The 20187-nt window shown below is 41.1% G+C and overlaps 1 protein-coding gene across 6 annotated transcripts in view; it reads right to left on the bottom strand.

The window, feature by feature from the left end:
* HIVEP2 (HIVEP zinc finger 2) overlaps nt 1-20187 on the bottom strand; it is a 216231-nt gene that overhangs the window by 117995 nt on the left and 78049 nt on the right. Inside the window, exon 1 of one of the 6 annotated variants that reach the window (XM_040429258.1) lies at nt 14042-14387. The exons of the other annotated variants lie outside the window; for them this stretch is intronic. The gene's annotated coding sequence lies outside the window, so the exon portion shown is untranslated. Of the gene's footprint in view, nt 1-14041; nt 14388-20187 lie in introns of those variants that run through there. 6 annotated transcript variants of the gene reach the window in all.

The raw sequence follows: 20187 nt of genomic DNA, 5'->3' as shown, positions 1-20187 counted from the left end.
GAGTGACACCTCTGAAATCAGCATTTCTGTCACTATTTTATGCTGCCCTCAGTGAGGTCAGCATAAAGTTGATGACAGGTTCCCTTTAGGCTGATAAAATAGGAGGCGGTGATACACATTTATATTTACTAATGGTTAAACCTTATCTTTAAGGCTTTGTTCAGGTCTTAATTGGAGTCTATGGTGGAGGTATATGTTGGGAGGATCTTCCGGTAGATACCTTTGACCTATAGGACTACATAGGTATAAAGCGGGATATGCCACCTATAGGAATATGCATGATGGTCCACAGTGCATGGTAAAATAACATACCATTAGCATACGTTGGCACCAATGCACTGTGGACACGTAAAAGGTATATATTATGGAATATTCCAGACATGTACCTCACACACGTAGAAAAGTGAGATGTTAAGAGCCCTTTACTGTGTTGGGTAACTAAAACCTAGTTGCTATAGGCAATGTGAGCAGTGGCCCCCAATTCATAGGAGACACGTTTCATCAGTTGAATCAGTAACTGAATATATGCATATGGTTATAGTAGGTTTTACTAATGGATTTAGCAATGGACAGTTATTTCCCTTCCCCAGTTTGGAGCACATAAAATGCTGAAGTTCAGAGTTCTGAATCATTGCCATTACCTGAGAAAACCCCAGGAAGTGGTTGGAAATGAGGAACGAGATGAGACTTGCACAAGCATGAGATCCTATCACATCCACATTACACTCTTACTCACATGCTGACGTCCACAAAGTAGAGCAACAATGCAGATTTTGTGAAGGCTGGCAGAAACTAATCTTGTCTCAGATCAGGGGAATCATTTGCATCCTAGTGAGAAAGTAACTTGGGAAACTGCCCAACAGATTAATCATTTACCACATTTTCATCTACCTACTTAACAGACCTTTTCTTTGTATATCTTTGGGGGGTTGGGGAGAATATCTAGCATACAGTAGGTTTCACAAAACTGCCGACCTCTGAATACAAAGCACCAAATGTGTCAATTAACACAGACCGGACCGCAAGAAGATGGAATAGATTTGAAGGATCACGTTGAGATGATGTTGGGTTTGCTTACTTTGATGTGGCCCAACACCTTTGTGTGTGTCTCGAACACCACTTAGTACAGTATACAATACACTGCCAATAAAGATTGCACCTGCATTAGTAAACTAGTATTAAATGTATGCATAACATATGTACGACCTCTTTGCTCTACTATTCAAATTCGAGAATACTGGTTTGGGGTTTCAGTCCCAGCAACCATAGGTCATGGATGATTGCCTCGAATTGTAATAATAATAATATAATTCAGTAAAAAAGATATACCAATGACTTTAGGTTGTTGTGTGTGATGAAACTTTGTGTTTGAGCTTCTGCAGTATAAAAATCTAATCAAAGATGTATCTTATGCTATATGCATTCTCTAGCTCTTAAAAGGGACCAGCTGATCGGCGGGGATGCCTATCTGATATTGATGACCTATCATGAGGATAGGTGATAAATATTAAAATTCCAGAAAACCACTTTAAGGGTTCTTTACACGGGCCAAGTATTGGGCTGATTATCAGCAATGATTGCCCTGGGTAAAGGTGCCACCGATCAACTGATGAACGAGCAAACAAGTTCACTGGGTGAAAGTATCCGTGATGTGATACCTAAAATCGTTTCTGGGCTGCAGATTATCCTTTGTACATAGGAATCTGCTGCCAAGAAACAATGGGGACAACAATCGCTGTACTGATCGCTTTTCCTTATGAAGTGGAGGTGATTGAACTAACCGTTCAATCACCTCCACTTCCAGATAACCATCTGCTTTGTCTGCCTGTGTAAAGGTGCCTTCACAAGTGGAAGATTGTGTGTCCAAAAATTCCACGACTGAAAATCTAAGTCCATTTCCCGTAATGGGGCTTGCTGAAATCCATATGCTTGCTGCCCCATTCACATGAATGGAACGGATTTTCAGTCAAGGAATTTTATGCCACCCACAGGTGAAGAAGTTCTATTGATGAGGTGAATCGATTCATTCATCTCTAATAGGCAACTAACTGTTTGTACCCAATAACTGATCGTCACCTGGATTGTTGGGAGGCCCACATACACATCATGTACATTATGCAGTGTATATAACGAAGTCAACTATGTGAGTGGCGTTCGGATATACAGAAATCAACACTGTGTATGTACCAGCTATATAATGTGCCTGCCAAAGCTATTTTCTTATGTTCTATTCCACTTGAATGTCTGTTAGAAAGTGGAACTAGCTGTAAAACAAGCTACTTAGTACACAGATAATAATTCAGAGATAGGTTTACTAGCAATGGCCAGCATGAATTGTCTGTCTGTAAACGGATCTCAACTGCTCTTGATAGATCCCATTGATTTATAATGAGGTTTGTTAGGTTTCCCCTGGTTCTCAATGCTGAATGGAGCAGATGGGCACAGTTGAGAACACCATTCCATTATGAGGATGTGGGTAGGATGCAAATATATATCTTTTCCTACTGCACCATTATGTATCCAACCTTATAAGCGCACGACTGAGTGAGTCTGAGGACAAAACACTGTGTTCTTGTTTCTGTGAAGCTTAGCCTACTCTCTGAAAAATGTATAGATCAAAATCACCATCCACATTAATATTGAATACTGGCGATAGTATGATGTGGGGGGGCGTTGATGTGAAAGATGATTTCAATCCACACTAGATTCACTAGAACTTGACATCAAGATAGGCATGTTGTAGTCAGAATCCCAGGCTTCAGTCCCAGGCATTGGACCTGTAACTTCAGGAGATCATATCACAGCTTCAGCTAACGGTACTTTAGCTATTCCTTCTCCCATACAAATGTATACTCAGCAAAGTGTGCATGTATTCCCAATGGGGAAAGGAGGGCAAGCCACTTCTAGACTCCTCTAATGGCAGCTTACCTTCTTTCAGGAACCAACTATTGGGCTTGTTGAAAATCAAAATGCCCACCCCCTTTTTCCCCTTGACATCTGCCATGAGGAAGTCCCCAAACACATTAGATGGTCGAGCACTAACTTCATCTAACATGTATGTAACCATTAGAAGTAAGACCGTAAAAAATAAAATAAAATACAGTCTTCACTTATCTACACTAAAGAGCTTTGTATACATTTCTTCTGTTAGTGATAGGGTCATCAGTAGAAACTCTCACACCCAAGTCTCAAACAACCTTTTACATAGTAACATAGTATATAAGGCCGAGAAAAGACATCTGTCCATCTAATTTGGCCTGTTATCCTACAAGTTGATCCAGAGGAAGGCAAAAAAAAAAAAAAACGGAGGTAGAAGCCAATTTTCCCCACTTAAGGGGGAAAAAATTCCTTCCCGACTCCATTCAGGCAATCAGAATAACTCCCTGGATCAACGACCCATCTCTAGAAGCTATAGCCTGTAATATTATTACACTCCAGAAATACATCCAGGCCCCTCTTGAATTCCTTTATTGTACTCACCATCACCACCTCCTCAGGCAGAGAGTTCCATAGTCTCACTGCTCTTACCGTACAGAAAATAAAACAATTTTCCATTTATTTCTTTGAACCTAGTTGCAACTAAAATGTATTTTTTTTTTAAATGCTTTAATCGTTTAGGACTTGCAGTCCCGGGTGGACCTTGAATAACTTCAGAATGACACCATAGTATTCTTTAGCGCTAAATCATCTCCCAGAAAAATAAACCCACTTTCAGTTAAGCTAAAACGCAACATTCATTCAGCATGAATCTAACTGGTACAAACTCTCCTGAGACACAAGTCTAAGTGTAAATTGTACAGCCAGCCAAGCAATAAATCTCTCCCTCAGTTTGACGAGTTCTGAAGGAAAGCTTGCTTGGGGTTTATTACAATAACACCACTGATTACATGCAAGTAAAGCAGAAGCCCTATAAATGAAATTAAGAGTGAAAAATAATCCATATTCATTACTCTGCTATTAGTGGGAAGAGAGGTGCACCCGCATTCTCCACCACTGAGCAGTCTTAACTTTCAAGCACATGTGGAAGATTTGCTGTTTGGGTCACAGCCTGTTTGGAAGGAATGCAGAAGTCTTGTAAGTAATACACCTTGGATTTTCCACTCCTGCTGTGCCCACATCCTTTTATCAGTTTTCTACAAAACAAGGAAATTCCTAGAAACATTTACCGTTAATAGAAGCGTTCAGTGCAATTTAAAGAGCTCAAGTATTAAGTAGATGGAAAAAAAATTCTCACGCGTTTTGGGATTGCTGTCTGGGACACTGCTAGATGTACTACAACATTTACAAACAAGTTGTCCTTTGAGCAGAGTGCACGTTAATAGACGCCCATTAATCATACATACATAACTTTATGTTTCCAAATGTTTTCGGTTAATGCTCGTCTTATCCCGGCATCCAAGAACACCAAGGTTTACAGCTAGCAAAAAGCAGTAAAATCTTATTGCAAGCTGTTACCCAGCCACATAAGGAAGGACGTCTCTGCATGAACAGATGTGATCAGTGCTCTTGGCTACAAGTCTGCTGCACATAGGAGTCGCCAAACTACAACAGAACAACATTTCATAGATCAGAATTTAGCACATTAAAAAGTTCCATATATATATATATATATATATATATATATATATATATATATATATCAGCTCTAGTTTTCATGCTTATCAACATATTTCCATATTTTATTTTTTACTTGACACAGGAAAAAGTACATCAGCGACTTAAAAAGATTAAAATAGACAAATCGCCAGGACCGTATGGCATACACCCCTGTATCCTAAGGGAATTAAGTAATGTCATAGCCAGATCCTTATTTCTGATATTTGCGGACTCTATACTGACAGGGAATGTCCCACAGGATTGGCGCATGGCAAATGTGGGGCCAATATTCAAAAAGGGTTCAAAAACAGAGCCTGGAAACTATAGGCCGGTAAGTTTAACATCTGTTGTGGGTAAACGGTTTGAAGGTTTTCTGAGAGATGCTATCTCAACGGAAATAAGCAAATAACGCCATATCAGCATGGCTTTATGAGGGATCGGTCATGCCAAACTAATTTAATCAGTTTCTATGAGGAGGTAAGTTCTAGACTTGACAGCGGCGAATCAATGGATGTCGTATATCTGGACTTCTCCAAAGCATTTGACACTGTACCGCATAAAAGGTTAGTATATAAAATGAGAATGCTCGGACTGGGAGAAAAAGTCTGTATGTGGGTAAGTAACTGGCTGAGTGATAGAAAACAGAGGGTGGTTATTAACGGTTCACACTCAGATTGGGTCACTGTCACTAGTGGGGTACCTCAGGGGTCAGTATTGGGCCCTATTCTCTTCAATATATTTATTAATAATCTTGTAGAAGGCTTGCATAGTAAAGTATCAATTTTCGCAGATGACACTAAGGCTACTTTCACACCTGCGTTTAGGTGCGGATCCGTCTGGTATCTGCACAGACGGATCCGCACCTATATGCAAACGCTTAGATCCGTTCAGAACGGATCCGTTTGCATTACCATGAAAAAAAAAATATATATATATATATATATATACATATATATATATTTTTTTTTTTGTTCATGATAATGCAAACGGATCCGTTTTGACTTTACATTGAAAGTCAATGGGGGACGGATCCGTTTGAAAATTGAGCCATATTGTGTCAACTTCAAACGGATCCGTCCCCATTGACTTACATTGTAAGTCTGGACGGATCCGTTTGCCTCCGCACGGCCAGGTGGACACCCGAACGCTGCAAGCTGCGTTCGAATGTCCGCCTGCTGAGCGGAGTGGAGGACAAACGGTGCCAGACTGATGCATTCTGAGCGGATCCGCATCCACTCAGAATGCATTAGGGCTGGACGGATCCGTTCGGGGCCGCTTGTGAAAGCCTTCAAACGGAGCTCACAAGCGGAGCCCCGAACGCTAGTGTGAAAGTAGCCTAAACTGTGTAAAGTAATTAACACTGAAGAGGACAGTATACTGCTACAGAGGGATCTGGATAGATTGGAGGCTTGGGCAGATAAGTGGCAGACGAGGTTTAACACTGACAAATGTAAAGTTATGCACATGGGAAGGAATAATGCAAGTCACCCGTACATACTAAATGGTAAAACACTCGGTAACAATGACATGGAAAAGGATCTAGGAATTTCAATAAACAGCAAACTAAGCTGCAAAAACCAGTGTCAGGCAGCTGCTGCCAAGGCCAATAAGATACTGGGTTGCATCAAAAGGGGCATAGATGCCCCTGATAAGAACATAGTCCTACCACTTTACAAATCATTAGTCAGACCACACATGGAGTACTGTGTACAGTTCTGGGCTCCTGTAAACAAGGCAGACATAGCAGAGCTGGAGAGGGTACAGAGGAGGGCAACTAAAGTAATAGCTGGAATGGGGCAACTACAGTACCCTGAAAGATTATCAAAATTAGGGTTATTCACTTTAGAAAAAAGATGACTGAGGGGAGATCTAATTAATATGTATAAATATATCAGGGGTCAGTACAGAGATCTATCCCATCAGCTATTTATCCCCAGGACTGTGACTGTGACGAGGGGAGATTCTCTGCGTCTGGAGGAAAGAAGGTTTGTACACAAACATAGAAGAGAATTCTTTACGGTAAGAGCAGTGAGACTATGGAACTCTCTGCCTGAGGAGGTGGTGATGGTGAGCACAATAAAGGAATTCAAGAGGGGCCCGGATGTATTTCTGGAGTGTAATAATATTACAGGCTATAGCTACTAGAGAGGGGTCGTTGATCCAGGGAGTTATTCTGATTGGAGTCGGGAAGGAATTTTTTATTCCCCTAAAGTGGGGAAAATTGGCTTCTACCTCACAGGTTTGTTTTGCCTTCCTCTGGATCAACTTGCAGGATGACAGGCCGAACTGGATGAACAATTGTCTTTTTTCGGCCTTATGTACTATGTTACTTGACACAGAATACCAATTGACTTTGTAATAGCATGCAACGTCTTGACTTCCCTTGCTATGGAACTTACACTTTAAGGCCTCATGCACATAATCGTGTTTTGTTTCCGTGTCCGTTCCGTTTTTTTGGCGGATAGGATGTGGACCCATTCATTTCAATGGGTCCACAAAAAATGCGGACAGCACACCGTGTGCTGTCCACATCAGTATGTCCGTTCCGTTGCCCCGCAAAAAAAAATAGGGCATGTCCTATTTTTTTCTAGTCGGATCCACAGAAAAAACGGATGCCATACGGAACATCATCCTTTTTTTTTGGCGCTATTTGCGGACCGCAAAACACATATGGTCATGTGCATGTAGCCTAACATGGTGCCTAAACTGCCTCCATATAGTCGAGTACTGTATTCCCACATAGCCACCATTCTAGCACATGTTCATGATACGGTCACATGTTCACAGCAGCCCACATGCCACATTATCGCCAAATAACCAACAAATGAAAAAAATACACCCTGATCATAACATTAAAACTACCTACCTAATATTGTGTATGCCTCCAAAACAGCTCTGACCTGTCAAACCAGAAACCTGAAAGGACCACAGAAAGTGCCTATCTACAAACATGAAACATGAGCCTCGCTCATACCCTACCAATACCATCTACTTAAAAAAAAATGGAAGGGGCTTTTCTTGTGTAGCAAACATACTGCCCTACTGCAGCACTACTTTTTTTCCACAGGATAAGCATTCAGTGTGTCACTCCATGTGCCTCCATGTGGTAAGTCCGTTCAGAGCCGCATCCTTCAACAGCAATTGCTTTACAGCTGAATACCTCCCATAACACCCATGATTCCCCTAGCTATCTGAAGCCGTTTTTATATAAAGTTTTTACTTCCATCAAATGGTGGGTGTTTCTATTTTTCTCTTTTCATGTATAGCCCACTGTCTAACATTCATCTAACATCTATGGGTCGATGATCTCGAAGACTACAAGAAAACAGTTAAAGGGTTGGGCCCTTGGTGGCACGGTGCCTCAGTGGTTAGCACTGGTGCCTTGCAGCACTGGGATCCTAGGTTCTAATTCAAGGAGAACATGGGCATGGAGTTTGAATGTTCTCCCCGTGTTTGCGTGGATTTCCTTCAGTTACTATACAGTTTCCTCCCAGACTCCAAACACATGCTGATAGGGAACTTAGATTGTGAAGTCCATTGAAGACAGTGAGTGATGATAAATGTCCGGAAAGTGCAGCACAATATGTCATCGCTACATAAGTGCGTAAAATAAATAAATATCAATGGGACGTGCACCTTTCTCTAATATGAGGCCTCAAAGTAAACAAGGGTGCACCACACAAGAGGGGCCACTCTCCATTCACTTCTTTGGGAGTGTCAAAAATAGTTGAGCGCTGGCTTAACTATTTCCAGGACTCCATAGAGGTGAATTGTGAGGTGGCTGTGCTTGCGGTGTGCACTCTCCATTAATTTCTGTGGGACTTCCAGAAACAGCCGACTCTGCTCTTTTCAGAAGTGAATGGAGAGCACGCCACACATGTGCGGTGCGCTCTCCTTCGCCCTGTTCTAGAGACAGGAACCCACACTCATCTGACATTGGAACCATACCCTAGCGATATGCCACCAATGTGTGATATAAGCCAACCCCCTTTAAGATAACTGGTCAGATATCTCCAGGATATTTCTACTTCACTGTCTATCTTCTGATGTATTATAAAAGCCCTGTTTAAGAGAAGAAAGGGTATATTAGGTCACTTGTTACCACTTGGTAAATATTAACATAAGCTAAGATCCGAGCTGTTCCCGCGTGCATTCTGCACTTACCAGTGACGTTTTGGCTCGCGAGTTACGGTACATTCAAATGTTGCATTAAAGGCACATTAAGTGTAAAAGATAAAAACAAATGTTGCATTAAAGTGGTTGGAAGCACTTTACTGGAGTTGACCTATATCTGAAATAAGTCTTCAATTATTAACAATGTAAAACAAATAATGATGGATTAACACCTCCATGTAATATCTGCCACTACATGTTATCTGACTTGTCGTTACATGTAAGGATTTGTCTACAAGACAACGATTCTACGGTTAGTCAATATCACTAACGCCATCCAACAGATTATATGGCAAATGCCAAGTTCATTTTTGTTAAAAATTCTCCTGAAGAGATTTCTAATGAGAAATCATTTTTATCTTGTCTGATATTTTTGAGAACAGACTTTTACTGATCTGAAACCCATGAACGCATTATTTACTGTAACTCACCAAATCCTTCCCGCTGCCGTACCAGGTCCCCACTTATCGCCATTTCTTTCACCGCTGTTGCTAGTGACTGGCTTCCATTTTCAGTGGGTCAAGACCAGCAAGCGGGGACCAGTAGAGACCAGTAAGCATCGCAACAGCAGCAGGATTGGTGAGGTAAGGGTGGGTTCGCACATAGGTTTTTTGTGGCAGTTTTTGAGCCAAAGCCAGAAGCGGATCCAGCAGGAAGGTGAAATATAAATCCCCAATTAATATTTTTCATTCCCTTTCAACCTACTTCTTGCTTTGGCTCAAAAAACTGCCACAAACACGTTTGTCCACTATTATGGTAGATCCAAAAAATTTTTAGGAATTTTTTATTATGGCCATTTTTGCTGTTTTAAAGGCAAAAAATGCCTGCTCCAGATGTTACTTTGAAGTATATATTGAAATTATTAAACACAGCACAAACATGCGATTTTTTTAGTCTTTTTTTTTGTGTCTTTCTAATTGCAAATTTCTGGCATTTGTGTCCTATGGGCATCCATTGGTTCTTTTGCCCTGCTTGAAGAAACACAAGTGCCAATGTGTGTTGCATTTTTTTTTTTTTTTTTTTAACCAATGCACATTTTGCATACTGCTCTATAAAGAAAGTGACATTACAGGGGGACATACTCACATACCGGTATATAAAAATGCAAAAAACACCAGGTGCTCAAATACAATATTTGGCTAAAAAAAAGTCCCAAAACTGCTTAAAATTACTCAAAAAATGCTGCACAAATCAGGCATTTTTGGATGTCTTTTTATTTTTAGACAAAAAACGCACACCATAAAAATGGGCAGCACTCTTGCTTCTTTTTTTTAACCCATTATGCTCTTTATGTAAAAAATGTATTCTCACCTGAGAACCCCGTTACCTATCCCACTGACACTATAGATCTGTAGATTATTGCCAGATAATAGCTAACAAGGTGCCGCCGATTACCCAATGAATGAGCTAAACGCTCGTTCACCGGGTAATCTGATCTTTTGTGCGGTCACCAAAATCATAATTTGCGACCAGTAGATTGATGGATTGATCTAAATACGCTCTGCTGCTGGCAAACAAAGATTCTACGTGGGGATGAGTGATGGTATTAGCAGTCACTCCTTCCCATACTGTGGAGAAGATTGCATGACAATTCCGCAAAAAAAATAAAAATAAATAGAATATGTCCTATTATTGTCCGCATTACGGAAAAGGACAGGATGTTCAATTAGGAGCTGGCCTGTCCATTCCACAAAATGCGTAATGCACATGGCCGGTATACCTGTTTTGTGGATCTGCAATTTGTGGATTGCAACACACCCAACGGTCGTGTGCATGAGCCCAAAAGGTAACTTTACTCCCTCTATTGCAGAAAGGAATTTAGTGCTGCGGACTTTCAAGCACACAGCAATTTTGTGGCAAATAGCCTTTCGGTGATGAATCATATTCTTACTCTCTTTTAGAGTAGAAGAGATTTTTAGGGTGTCTTCACAGGTGGCGGAAAATGTGCCAGAAATTACGCAGGTGTGGATATTTACTTGCATATTTTTGTGCGGATTACATCCCCTGCTGAAATGAATTGAGACATTCTGCTTTAGAGAAGCCACAACACATCATTATTTGCCCAATACAATGTTATTCCGCAGTAGAACACAGGGCAGGGATTGACACTTTTCAACCCAATATAAGAACACGGGAGAAGACTTTATGTGGCGTATTTTCTGGTGGATTTTTCTGTAAGAATATGTATGTTCACATGCCCCCAGGTAAAATATGGAAATAAAGTATGAAACCCTCCTATGCCAAGGGCATCACACTCAGTTTCATCATACGGCCAAGCTCCTGATGGAGAATAAAAAGCATTTTTGGATAGCATGCTTGTGGAGAGCACTGTATTCTAATATTACTCCTAGACAAATACTGTAGCTCTTGCATAGTAACTGCGCTTAGATTTGCAAATCAGGCACATAAATCAGCATGGCCCATAGAAATGAATGGGTCAGTGTGCGTGGCCCTTAGAAATGAATGGGTCAGTGTGCGTGGCCCTTAGAAATGAATGGGTCAGTGTGCATGGCCCATAGAAATAAATAGGTCAGTGTGCGTGGCCCATAAAAATGAATGGGTCAGTGTGCGTGGCCCATAAAAATGAATGGGTCAGTGTGCGTGGCCCATAAAAATGAATGAGTCAGTGTGCGTGACCCATAGAAATAAATGGGTCAGTGTGCGTGGCCCATAAAAATGAATGGGTCAGTGTGCGTGGCCCATAAAAATGAATGGGTCAGTGTGCGTGGCCCATTAAAATGAATGGGTCAGTGTGCGTGGCCCATTAAAATGAATGGGTCAGTGTGTGTGGCCCATAGAAATGAGTGGGTCAGTGCGCGTGGTCCATAGAAATGAATGGGTCAGTGTGCGTGGCCCAAAAAATGAATGGGTCAGTGTGCGTGGCCCATAAAAATGAATGAGTCAGTGTGCGTGACCCATAGAAATAAATGGGTCAGTGTGCGTGGCCCATAAAAATGAATGGGTCAGTGTGCATGGCCCATAAAAATGAGTGGGTCAGTGCGCGTGGTCCATAGAAATGAATGGGTCAGTGTGCGTGGCCCATAAAAAAGAATGGGTCAGTGTGCGTGGCCCATTAAAATGAATGGGTCAGTGTGCATGGCCCATAAAAATGAATGGATAAGTGTGTATGGCCCCAAAGAAATTAATGGGTGTGTGCTGTCTGTTATAAAAATTGAAAAATACGGTCATGTACATGAGCCCTAAAACATTTATTTTTTTCTGAGCACATTTACCCCAATGTAAATATAAAGTAATGATGCAAAGCTTTGTCTCAGATAGCTTGCATTACACAGGAACAAGATCATTCAGAACCTTATTACGGTATAATATAAAATTAAATTGGAAAAGAAAAAGAGAGCAAAGGAAACCATTGTCATATTTAAATACTTACATGATGACTGATTACTGTAGCTACTTAGGAGCACTGGTCTATTGGACCTGCCCACACAGGCTGTCCTAAAACAGCACGTAGCTGCCAATGAACAGGTGGGAACATTGTGAGAATAGAGGAAGGATGGAGCAGGAAGAGATTCCAATACTGGAAAAGTGCATTTTAGGAAATGCTCTAACACAGTGTGACACAAGGAATAAGAATACACAAGCTGCACCACAATTACAAGTGGATTATGGATGTCATACATTTAACAGACATGCAGTCCTAATGATCCTAGAACTAAACAATTATTTTAATGATGCCCTAATATAACAATTAGAACTGCAATAAAACTAAGTGTATGGAATTATTGCCTCAAGCTAAGGCCGCACACATTTTCTGATCCTTTCTCTTAAATTTGCCGAGATTATTAACGCTACAGTTTACGCTATTAATCATGCAGACAGTTCTGCGTTAACGTCATCACCTGCGATGATAGCACATACACTGCAGCGGCAGATTGATCCGGTTAGAGCTGCAACTGTGTGTTTGACAGAAGTGACAAAGTGGAGTTTTTCATTTGGCAAAACTTTACATTGTCTGTGGTTATCACAAACCGCAAACAATGTAGCCTGAAAATGTTAAAGGGGTTTTCCATTTCCGGGGCGACTCCCCCTAAGTGGCCATATAGCCCCCTAAGTGGCGGTTTGACAGCCGCTGCAGCCAATCACTGAAGATGCTTTCCTCTTACACCACTGATAAGACGTAAAGGGGATGCATCAGCCACTGCGGCTAGTTACTGGAGCACTGTGGGGAAGTGAAGGAGCTGGAACCCATCGGCAGGGGGCAGGTAAGTATGCTTCTCTCACAGGTCCGGCCATGTGGGGTAGTCTGCCGGAAAAGACCCCCGAAGATTGAAACCCCTTTAAATGCCAAATTCAGCTCTGCTACGTCTGTACAATTAGGAGATTTTTTTTTAAACTAATTAAGTAAGGGATTCACTTCTACTTTTAATATTTTGCAACATTTAGTTACAAAATAAAGTGCCAAGCGCAGCTCTCCAATCTCCTTTTAGGATAAAGATTACCGTTATGGGGTGAGTGGTTCGATTTAGAACGGTTCTATTTTTTCCCTGTTTGATTTTCTGCAGATATACCGCACAAAGACAGTTTAAAAGCTTCTTGAGAATCCATTATGTGCCCCTATGTGGGACGACCGAGAGCTTTGCTAGGCTGCAGGCAAAACTACTGCAGAGTTATCACAAGACACGATGCAAGTGCAACTCTGCTACATCTAAAGTCACAATCCACAGCACGATTCCTTTCCTGTTATATGTATGGCAGCACGTATATATGTGCAGTGAATACATATATTGTTTTATATTACTATGCGACACAGCGTTAATACTATACTATTAACACTATAGTGCAACCACCCAGGAAAGGCTTTTCACATTGCTTTTAATTGGATGTATATGGGTAAAGTAAGTGCTTCACCCTTGTAACGGAATAACTACTGGTAGGTCCTTTTGATGCCGACATCTCTCAGGGGTCTTGTGAATCATAGGACAAATCAAAACAGGCTTTCCAGGCACAGTGCCATGTGTAAGGCATTACACAGAAGCACAGGCCTCTGTGGTACAGCTCCGGCTAGAGCCATACTGTGCCACTAATTTCCGATCACAGCCTGTTAGCTGTACATTTATTACGTACAAGGCCAATTCACGTACGCGGCTTTACAATACCAAGGAGAACCGCACAGTGATTTAGTACAAATCTAATATATATATATAAAACTTATTGGCACTTCTAATATGTAATGTAACGCTAGTAGAGGATTCTGAGCAGCACTGCATACATTGAAACGGTTAACATCCAGGATGAAAGTAGGCAGACTTACCCAAGGTCATAGAAAGAGACACTGAGTCTTCCAGCAGCCCACTTCAGCTACAGGAAATTTCAATATAATGCTGATTTTATATCCGTCACACACCGAACAGAAGGGAAATCAAAGCCTTTTAACATTTGACTGGCACAATTTGAGCTCGCGGTCCGTCTTGCTATTCTCTCCCCACTGAGTCCACACATCCGCTGCCAGAAAGAAATGAATCACTACTATCTGCATTTTCTTGCATTGCAATCTTGTGTCTCCAGCCATTCAATAAATGCAACAGACTTGAAATTCTTGTTATTCATTCCCATGAGAGGAGAAAAAAACAAAACAAAACCATGTAAAGTGCAGCCGAGACTCCCATCAATCACTGATACAGGGTGCAGGAGGAGACCTACTGATGTCAGCCAGTCACTAGAGAAAATACCCACTGATGACGCATATCCAGGCTTAAAAATAGCTGCAGGGCCCCCACAGGGATTCTTCAACAGACACATTTAGATATGCTGTATGTGAGCAGTGCGGACTAGAGCTCGACAAACATAGCAGCTCTTCTGCAATCTACACACAGCCAAAATACAGCAATAAACAGAATTAGACGGAAATACCACAACATATAATGTGCCTTGCTGCATTTTAAAGACGAAGCCTGCTCTATTCATTCTACCATCTACTTAATGAAATTACTTTATTCAAATAAAGGTTATTTATTACAAAAGTCACATTGAAAAAGCATAAAACACACAACAATAAGGCAAAGCGCACTATAATCTTCCAAAAGAGAAAATAAAGCCAATGAGTGCTTTACAGGCATTGCATCCATTCAAAGCACAGTAAAATGTTTTATCAGATTACAAAAGGAAATAAAATTATGACGGAGTAATTAGGTCCAATATCACCCACAATTATTTGGAGAATAGCTACTTCATATATTGTATAGGGTTAAAAAGCCTAGCATACCTGTTATTAGAATATGCTGCCATTACAGGCATACATGATCTCATAAAGTACTATAACTCGTGTTTACTAGGATATGCCATCACTATGTGATCAGCGAGCATCCAACCTTTGGACCCTCACAGAGCCTGAGAATGGAAGGACCACAGTGCGGGTTTAGCGTGGCGGTTCCACTGTTTATCCCTTCACAGGTGCAGGGAAAACTTTGAGTGGGTGGTAGTGCTAAACCAGTGCTATGGCTCCGTCATACTGAGGATTGGTGGGGGTCTCATCGGATGGACCTCACCAGTCACAAACTGATGGCTTATCTTAGAGATGTGAATAACTATTTAAACATGGCAGCATATTGTAGTGATAGATCCACTTTAAATAACGGAATGAGACTGCAGTGGGAATAATATCCACACCGCAGGCTTGTAAGTTCAACAAAATGCAAGCTATTGGCTCAGTTTGTGGCCAATCAACTTGGTTTATATGACTGCATGGAATCTGATTATTTTACCATTGCCCTTCTATTAACAGATTCCCTCTGAGGCATCATACATATGGCTCAGTTATTACTATCCCCTACAGCTCCGAACCACATAGGAAATGATTGTTCTGTAATACAATATCCAATGGAGCACACAATGATTATTCTATCTAATCTCAACAGAAAAAAAACATCTTTGTATGCTTCCAAATAAAACTGGAGGAACAATACACAGTGTAATTTCCCTACAATACTCCCAACTACTCCATGCTTCACATGGGTCTGCATTCCATCAACCATGAAATTAATACTAGTGTACAGTGGGCACAGGAGATGCCAATAAAATAATTTTATTTAGGTCTTTATTAAAAATGGCAACGTTTCGTCCACAGATGGCCCTTTTAAAGCCAAGCCAAAAACCAATTGAGGCACATGGAGGTACCGTGGGCCCTGTCAAGTTCTATGGATGATGTATCATAGCTCTGTACATCTTAGGGCTTTACAGAGCCACAAAATGACTGTGTGCCTGAGTCCTTATTAAAGAGGACCTTTCACCGCTCCTGACATGTCTGTTTTAATATCTTCGTGCATTCCCCACGTACTAACAATTCTGGAGCCTCTATTCTTATGTCTGTATGCTGTGCCATTCCTCTATTATTTGCACAAGAAGTTATGAATAATTACTAGCAGTCTGCAGTAAGGGTACAGAGGGGAGGTAACAAGTTGGGGGGGTGTACTTGCTCAGTCTCCCTCTATCCAATCAGTGCTGCCATTGTCAGACTGGGCAGGTACACACCCCCAACTGGTTACCTCCCCTCTGTACCATTACTGCAGGCTAATAGCAATAATTCATAACTTCTAGTGCAAATAATAAAGGAATGGCCCAACATACAGACATAAGAATAGATGCTCCAGAATTGTTATTACATGGGGAATGCATGGAGCTATTAAAACAAACATGTCAGGAGCGGTGAAAGGTCCTCTTTAAGTGATTACAATCCTAAAAGCATTTTCAGGAACTACTGCATGCATGTCATGAGTAAGGTTGTTTAACCAAATGCAATATGGACTGTTTAATTTTAATGTAAGCTGAGATAAAGAAGAACAATTTGAACAAGCGCTGAATAACTGCTTTTGTTCTGTGTAGGTCCATCTTGTGCCACTAAAACAGCTTTGACCTGTTGAAGCATGGACTTCACAAGACATCTGGAGGTGCCGTGTTATCTGGCACCAAAATAACAGAGGATAGAGAGGAAATCTTGGAAAACCCCCTGTATAAATCTATAGTACAAGTGAATATAACAAACATTGTAATATATATTTATATAGAGAAAAATTCCTCTTTCTCCACTTATCAGGCTCCTAGCCTCCTGCCCCAGTCCTTCCTAAACTGCTGAATTCCACTTTGAGAGATGAGATAGATTTTCACCTCACTGACAGACAATACATGCTCCCCATAGACGTCTACAGAAAGAGGAAGTAGTAGAGAGTGAGAGAAGCAGAGACAAAAACAGAGAGGCTGCAGCAATATTAGGTTTTGTGCCTCATCCTGGTGCTTTATTCACAGCTACCGTGCTCAGTACTAACGTATAATGTCCTCAATAATGCTTCTGTGTGTGTCATAGATAAGGGAGCAGGCTCTCTTCTTCTCTCTGTGCGCAGAGTGTGAGAGACATAATAGCAGCACTGCAGGGGCCAATAGCAGGGAGGTGAGTGAGCCAGAGGAAGAAAGCGCCACAGAGTCCCAGCCAGTGACCGAGTGCCATGGCAGGGTGGTGCAAGCAGGACATACAGACACCCCCAAGACTGTCTCGATGGATCCCGGACTGCTGGGAGGCAAGTTAGCTAGTGTCCACTTAATAGCTCAGTGAAAACTAAGGCCCCTTTCACACGGGTGTCGCGGAAGAGGTCCGGATGTGTTGCGGGTGCATTTCAGTCAGTTTTGTCTGCGATTGAGTTGTTCATTTTTTTTCCACGCGAGTGCAAAGCGTTTTAATGTGTTTTGCACGTGCGTGATAAAAAACTGAATGTGGTACCAAGACCCAAACCCGGACTTCTTCACTGAAGTTCGAGTTTGGGTTCGGTGTTCTGAAGATGCTTCTATCTTCATTCAGCAAGACCTGCGCTGACGTCACCGCGCTTACCAAGATGACGTCAGCGCAGGTCCTATTGCAAGTCCTGCAAGAAGAAGAAAGAAGACAATAACGGCTGCACAATCAAGTGGATGAGGTGAGTAACTTTTTTATAATTTTTTTACTTCAAGGGACATTTTACTTAGCATTCTGTATTAAATAATGCTGAACGCCGGAACAGAAAAAAATAAATAAAAACTCGATTCGCCATTTTTTAAAATGCGGAATGCACATGGCTTTTTTGGTTTATTTTTTCACCTGGTATCGAGTATCGCAATACTTTTTTATGGTATCGAAACCGATAGAGTGGATGGAGCTGTGTATTTCTGGAGCCAACTTACAGCTTCAGGGCTACACTGAAACAGCTGATCGGTGAGTATGGGGTATTGACCTCAGCTGGTCAATTATTTCTGGCCTATAGAAAGAATAGGCCATCAATAACAAATACCATGAATACCCTCTTTACAACAGTCTCAATTTGTGGTCCAGGCCATATACAACATCACACATGTCTTAATACCATCTTTATCTGTACGTGCACATTTATTTATTAACTCAAAATATCTAGAAATGGCAGGTAGTAGTTAGTGTTAAGACAATCTAAAACAATATACTTTAAAAATACAAAACATAAAAAAATTGATGAGCTGGGAAGAAAACAGGTACAGCGAGCTATTCTAGTTTCCCTGCTGCCAGCAAGAATTTTCTGGCCCATGGGATTTGTGCAAAGCAGCACCTTGCCTAGGTAACATAACAGAGATATAAACATTACTACCGGTACTCGTTTTTCCATCTTGATCATGTGACAATCTGTACAGTTCATATACCGTACATTATATCTATTGTAAAACAAAAAAAATTACTCATGATCAGAATGGTAGGTAACATTAAAAGGTACATGAATCTTTACAACCAGTACATATTTTATTATCTATTTATAATTACATAAAATCAAATTAACAATTTTTCTAATATTTCAGAAAAAAATCCTGCCAATGTGTGTTTGCAACTACTACACAGACTTATGTCTACAAAGTCTAAAATTGTAGTCAGCAAGAACTGGGGATCAGATGGCACAAAATATGACTGCAGTATCCGACCCAGCAGGCTTTACTTCTTGTCTGTTTACTTGGCTATAGATAGGTCTAAATAGAAGCTGTATACATTAAATCTAATAAAAAATTATTGCAAAATGACTTAATCTTATCAATTTATATGGGAGAAACACAAAAAGGTTGCTCCAAGGGGTTGTCCAGGTTCAGAGCTGAATCTACAGTAGACATATCCCCTTCTTCCTCCACTCAGCCTCTCTGAGACGAGCATTGGAGCATTTCATGCTCCGATGCTCTCCCTTGCCCTATGCTAAATCGCACAATCGGCAAGGGCTTTTTCTGGAGATCCGGTGACGTACCGGGATCTCAATGGGTAATCTAGGCAGAGGCTTCCACCCATTAGTGCCGGTGAAGTCACCGGGAAGACTGCTAGGCAGAAGCCTCCGCCAAGCAGTGTAAAAATGAAAACAAAAAAGTGCGATTCAGCGCAGGGCAAAGGAGAGTATCGCAGCATGAAATGCTCCAATGCTCATTTCAGAGGGGCTAAGTGGGGGAAGAAGGGCATATGTCAAGGGTTCAGCTCTGAACCCGGACAATCTCTTTAAAACATACCTATAGTGTACCTATAGATCAGGGATCAGCAATCTTCGTCACTCCAGCTGCTGTGCAACTACAACTCCCAGAAGGCACACTTACTTGGGTGTTCTTGTAACTCCCATAGAAGTGAAAGGATTGAGTGAGTTGTAGTTTCAGAGCAGCTAGAGTGCCGGAGGTTGCTGATCCCTGCTATATATAATGATACAATGCAATACACATTTTACAACCAACAGCACAATAGCAAGTATCCAATGTTGCAATAATGGGGGATAAACTATACCACAACAAGGGCTGGATCTAGCTGCCAATAGGGTTAAGAAGATTGTACAATAATGGCCCCATTATTTGGCTTATTCACATGCCCATTCTTTTTTGTGTGCCGTCCGTTTGTCAACTGCAAGTCAACTGGGCTATTAACATATCTATTTTTTAGCGGATATGTGTGCCTGGTTTGAGAAACTCGCTGCACGTCCCATACTTCCCTTCTTTAAGGATCAGAATACCCCATTCGAGAAGGAGGTAGAAATAGACAGCACATAAAAGTCATCCGTTTTTTTGCAGATGGGAAATTGGACATGGTCGTGTGAAAACTGGATGCTAATATATTGTAGCCCCTTCTCTTTTTCCCCATACTGCACATGGCCACACAGGACACTGTGACATCAAACCAGTAGAAATAATAGTTACTCCAATGAAAAGAAGTACTGTGAGTGTGGCCTATATGCAAGCAATAGCAGTAATAATGTATTATTGCATGTTAGTAATTATGCAATTGCATGAAAAGTCTTGAGATACCTACAAACAGATGAGATTTTGTATGCTAATGTTTTATTATTTAATATAAGTAATGAGGTTCGGTATAGCATACTAATTACATAGTATCTAGGAGTCATCATTTCTGCTGTGAGTTTCCCATTTATTATCCAGCATCCTAAGAATAAGGTA

This window comes from Bufo bufo, chromosome 4, assembly GCF_905171765.1.
Source record: "Bufo bufo chromosome 4, aBufBuf1.1, whole genome shotgun sequence".
Lineage (NCBI taxonomy): Eukaryota > Metazoa > Chordata > Amphibia > Anura > Bufonidae > Bufo > Bufo bufo.
Note: the sequence above shows the minus strand (reverse complement) of the source record. Positions and strands in the feature narration are given on the sequence as shown.